Source organism: Octodon degus, unplaced genomic scaffold (genome assembly GCF_000260255.1).
Source record: "Octodon degus isolate 3935 unplaced genomic scaffold, OctDeg1.0 scaffold00022, whole genome shotgun sequence".
NCBI classification, from domain to species: domain Eukaryota; kingdom Metazoa; phylum Chordata; class Mammalia; order Rodentia; family Octodontidae; genus Octodon; species Octodon degus.
The window spans coordinates 960,405-966,384 of NW_004524598.1; the positions used below are offsets into that span (position 1 = coordinate 960,405).

Below are 5,980 nucleotides of genomic sequence, written 5' to 3' on the forward strand. Positions count from 1 at the left end.
CTTCTTCTTCTTCTTCTTCTTCTTCTTCTTCTTCTTCTTCTTCTTCTTCTTCTTCTTCTTCCTCTTCTAAGAAGATTTATTTATTTACTTGGTAGAGGATCTCATTGTGCAGCTCAGACTCCTAGTGACCCTTCTGTCTCAGCCTCCCCAGCAATGGGATTATAGACATGCACCACCATACCCCATTTTGGTGGCTGGCCTAGTGCAGGGCCAGAGTGGCATATGGTTACAGTGATGGAACTCGGGACCTTGCGCTTGCTAGGCAGGCACTTAGACCACCGAGCTGTCTCCCTGGCCAGTTTGCTTATTTTGATTGATGAAATGAGGCCATTTACATTGATAGTTATAACTGATCTGCATTGGCTTATTTTTGTCATATTATTTTCCTGCTGTAGGTTCACTACTTTTCCCCTTTATTTAATTACTTGCTTTGCTTGGTGTTTCCTTTCATTTGTTAATCTTGAAGTTGTGGTCATTTTTGTCTCTTTGTAGAATGTCTGTCAGTACTCTTTTTAGGGTTGAGTTGATGGTCATGAATTTCTTTAGTTGTTCTGAAGTATCTTATCTCTCCATTAAATTTGATAGATAGTTTTAAAGGGTACATCAATCTGGGTTGGAAGTTGTCTTCTTTCAGGATCTGAAATACTTCACTCTAATCTCTTCTTTATTTAGTTTGTTTTGAGAAATCTACCATGATTCTGATGTGCTTTCCCTAATTGTTGATCTGTTTCTTTTCTCTAACAACTTGTAAAGATTTATTTTCTTTATGTATTTAGTACATGGTCTATGGGTCTCACTACACAAATCAGACTAGTAGTGATCTTCCTGTTTTTCAGCCTTCCTAGCACTGTAATTATAGGTGTGCACCACCTCGCCCAGTCTCAATCACCATATCAGCACACCCCAGGGGTGGGGGCAGCATATCAGGCCCAGGATTGAACCCCTGGCCCTTGCATCTGCCTAAGCAGGTGATTTAATCTGCTATCTGGCTGGCCTCTAACAACTTTTAATATTCTGTCCTTTTGGTGAATATTTCTGGGATCTTGATTATTATGTGTCTGGGTGTAGATTTATTTTGACTATGGCTAACTGGAGTTCTATATGCCTCATGTTTATGACTGTCAGATCCTTTTCCAATACTTGGGAAATTTTCTGCTATGACTTCTGCATATCTTTTTATGTCATTTGTGTTGGCTGGTGCTGTTTCATTGACACCTATATTTATAATTTTTTCTTTGCATCATCTTGCACCTGTTGCATTATTTCCTGGTTTCTTGCTATTTTGAAGACGTCTTTCCTTTTGCATTCACTAATTACAATGCTATTTTCAAGGTCTGAAATTCCATCTTGAATTTCATTCAAGCAGTTTTGCCAGCTTTTAATGGAAATCTTAATATCCTAGATATCTGTTTGAATAAGTTTCATATGTTCCATTTTTCTCCTGTATTGTTTGTTCAGAGTTTCCATCATTTTCATATTCCCCTATATATTTTTAATCTATGTCTTCTTTAGATGTGCTGAACAATTCTTTCATGGTTGTTGTCATTTCTTTTTTTTTTTTAACCGGGGGTATTATTTCTGATATGATTTGTTCTATAGCCTGATGGAGTTGTTTCTTTACTTCAGTTGCTATTATTTTAGAAATTTCATGTGTGTGGCTTTTAAGTTCTTCTATACCTTGTCCCTGGACTTGTTCTGGGTTGGCTGGAGGTCTTAGATTGCTTTATGCTCCTTTGTTTGGACATTTTTAAAGCTTACAATATTCACCCGGACTTGGCAGAGGTGGTAAGAGGACAGGGTGCAGGTGTGCAAGCCTCCCGTGAGAGTGGGAGGGTAGAGTAGTGCTCACTGAGGGTCTCAGTACTATGGGAAGAGGTGTGCACAGCTCAGTGGGGCTCAGAGAAAGTGGGGGAAGGTAGGTAGCTCAGACAAAGGCAAGGAAGGGCTCAACAGGTCCTCGTAGGTGTCCTGTGTCTGCCTACCTTTTATGACTGTGGGAGTGCTGGCCGCAGCTCAGCTGAGCTCCAGAACAATGGGGGAAGGGAGTAGGGCAGAGGCCTCCTTCAAAGACTTAACCTTCAACATCAGAATCCTATGTGGGTTCAGAAACATATATACAGGATCTTACATTGACAAATGAGGCCAAGACTGGTAGATTAAGTGACTTAACATTTGAAACTTCTGGAGAGCAAATGTAGTAAAATAAAAATATGTAAATGTAGGAAACATATTTCTAAGTTGTTAATATTTTTAATGTCTAAAGAGAACTCACAAGTCAAGTTAGAAAATACTTACTACCAGCCAAGTCCCATAAATTATACATAATCCTTGGCCCAGGAATTTCAGTGTAGGAATTCATGAACTAAATAGTGCATAAAAAGTTTTGCTTCCTAAGGTATTTCTTATAATAGAAAAAAAAGTGGAAACTTCAAAAATTGAAAGTTTATATAAATAGAGAATATATATACATATGTATGTATATATATATATATACACACCACATATATGACAAGAAATATATAAAGATTCTATTTTAATAATAAAACAAATGAGAGGAAAGGCAGTGTTCACAAATGATCAAGTTTTTGTTAAAACAACCAATGTAGCTGTAAGAAGTCTTGGGGCTGGGAGATAGCTCAGCAGTCTAAGTACCTGCCTGGCAAGCACAAGGATGCTAGTTTGATTCCTGGTACACATGCTGTGCCAGCCTTGGAACCCCAGGTGTTCCTTGCCAGACCTGAAACTGGGCATGGTGGTACATGCCTATAACCCTAGCGCTGGAGTGGCTGAGACAGGAGGATCACTTTGAGTCTGAACTATATCAAATAAATAAATAAATAAATACATTTTTAAAAAAAGTCCTAAATAAACTGAAAACATTATATCATAGTGATATATGTGCACCTATGTTTATAGCAGCACAATTTGTGATAGCCAAATATTGGAAACAATCAAGATACCCATCACCTGAGAAATGGATGAAAAAGATGCGGTACTTTATACAGTGGAGTATTACTCAGCTATAAAGAATGATAAGTTTGAAGCCTTTATATTTAAGTGGATGCCACTTGAAGATATCCTCATAAGTGAAATAAACCAGACCCACATGTGTAAATATTGTGTAGTCTCCCTAGTGTAGGAACTCGAAAGAAGAAATAAAAATAGAAAGTTATAACATAATTAAAAGGAAAGTGAGAACTTAAGAATTAAACAACAAAGGGAGTGCAAGGAGTAAAGCTAGGAAACATGACAGGGGCAAAAACCATACATTTATATACAGAAGATGGTTAAGGCAATGATCCTGAGAATCTTTAGCAAGTTTTTGAAACTAGCAGTTAAATTTTACAGTGAGTCTTTGGCAAGATACGGCAAAAGCCCATACCTTTATCCACTATATGGCCTTGGAGAACTGCCACAAGGATTTGCAAGGCTAAGTGCTCTTTATGGTGGTACCTACATGTCGAATAAACCAATTGAAGAAATAATTGTGCAGAATGGAAAAGTGGTTGGTGTAAAATCTGAAGGAGAGATCGCTGGTTATAAGCAGCTCATTTGTGACCCAAGTTATGTAAAGGATCAGGTAGAAAAAGTAGGCCAGGTGATCAGAGTTATATGCATCCTCAGCCACCCCATCAAGAATACTAATGATGCCAATTCCTGTCAGATAATTATTCCACAGAACCAAGTTAATCGAAAATCAGATATCTATGTTTGCATGATTTCGTCTGCACACAACGTGGCAACACAAGGGAAGTACATTGCCATTGTTAGTGTGTAGAAACGAAGGAACCAGAGAAAGAAATCAGACCAGGTTTGGAGTTGTTGAAACAGATGGAACAGAAGTTTGTTAGCATCAGTGACCTCCTTGTACCAAAAGATTTGGGAACAGACACTCAGATCTTTATTTCCCCTGCATATGACGCTACAGCTCACTTTGAGACAACCTGTGATGACATTAAAGACATCTGTAAAAGGATGACAGGATCTGAGTTTGACTTTGAGGAAATGAAGTGCAAGAAAAATGACATTTATGGGGAAGACTAACAACAGTAAATGTTAACATCTAATTAGGACAAATTTAAAATTTGGCAAATAATACATATTGTATGAAATCAATATTGTAAGGCATGCTTTTGTAATCACAATGGAGATGGAAGATTGCTATTCCAGTTAATATTCCCCTTCATCTGTCTAATCTTAAGTATTAACTTTTCATGGAGTGGCTATTCAGGTGGACTGGTTACCATTCTGTTCAGTTTAACGAAGCTGGCTTTTTTCTAATGAAGGAAGTTTTAAAAAAGTCATGATACCAATACAGAGAGCTTGATACTGTATTTGTATCTTTTAATCAGTGTAGATTTTGCAGTTTTGTGCTTCGGCTGCTCAAGAGGAGGATCCATACAATGCGTGCTGTGCCATCTTGACATTAAGGAGATTCTAAATTGAATATCCTCTACTTTTGCACAGCATCCGTACATTTTCCCTATATACATATTTTGTGTTATGTCAAATAATTATGGGCAGGGCCCACATAGTGTGGCCACGAATTTGGTTCACGTGGACATGTACTTCTAACCAGACTCCAGACTAAGGGAGTGTATGGGGAAAGCCAGTCAGTAACTGTTAGCCCAGGAAAACTAAGAGCAGGGGAAAGAAACCTATCTATAAAGCAGGCAAAACGTAGAACCATCTTTTGTATCCCAGGTGCGGCTTCTTCGATGGACCAAGCTGCAATGCCGTATTGATTTGCAGCCTCTATTTCAATATCTGTCTCAAAATGGCTCCAAATGATTTCTGTACTGCAGAATAAAGCCAAACTATGGAAATCAACAAACAAACAAACCAAAAAAACAAACAGTGATACAGAGTTTCAGGGTAAATCCTGAGGGGATTTGACTGACCTTGTCAGATACAAAAGTTACATTTTTTGTTATGTAGGTCTTGCTTTATCTTGATCTTAACTGTTCAGCAGAAAAGTATAAAAATGAGGTGTAAAAAGTAAAGCCATATTAATATACTGAGCTGTAAAAGGCTCAAGTCAACAACTTCTGACACTGCCAGTACTATGGATAACCCACTACTATTATGGACTACTGGACCACATTGGATTATTTTCCTGAATTCATGCACCTACAATATTTAAGTGGCACTGAAATACCCATCTCTGACAAAACTAAACCAAAAAAGGAGATTTAAATGAATGACCGTTTTGTATCTGTATATTCAAAATAAGATAGATACACAGCTACTTTTTCTTAATTCAATGAGAAGAAAGATTTGTACTAATAGTGTTTGGACAGGATAACATGTCTGCATCTTGTACTATGAATAACTACTATGAAGAGAGTATGAAATGTATTAATTATTGAAACTGTCCTACTAATAGGTTTTCAAACTGTCTCGTTGCCATTTATTTCTCAATAAAATTAATAAAAAATAAATTAAAAAGTCCTAAATATATAAAATTAGTGGTTATAGTTTTAAAAATTATCCACTTCTTATAAAATGTAATCTATGTAAGTGGCAAGAAATCTAGAAAATATGAAAAGTGATTATTTCTAAGTGAACATATTAGATTGATTTCATGTGTATTCATTACATATTTCTGAATTATAAGAGCATTTTTTAAATTAAAGCTTTATTATCTTATAATTTAAAAACAGATAAATCTATTTTTATTTTAATAAAAGTAAAATCTAATATCCTGCTTAGGAATTGGGGAGGGCCATTGAGACCTATAAACTACTCTTTTAGTACTTTTGTGTGGAACTATATTGCCTTTAACTTCATTGTTTAATGGTTCTATGTGTGGATAATACAGTGTTAGTGAAAAAATAATTGCAGTGTTAGTGGATTAGTTTGTTACTCAAAACATATAGATCTAATTACAAAGTTACAGCCATTGGAAACAGCCCATATCAGATGAAGGCAATTATACAATCAAATGATTAGTTGCAATTACACCTAAATTTCCAAGTTG

The 5,980-nt window shown here is 36.4% G+C and overlaps 1 pseudogene; it reads left to right on the plus strand.

Moving 5' to 3' along the window:
• The window catches only part of LOC101587382, an 8,681-nt pseudogene extending 4,637 nt beyond the window's left edge, over nucleotides 1-4,044 (plus strand).
• The last annotated feature ends 1,936 nt before the right edge of the window (nucleotides 4,045-5,980 follow it).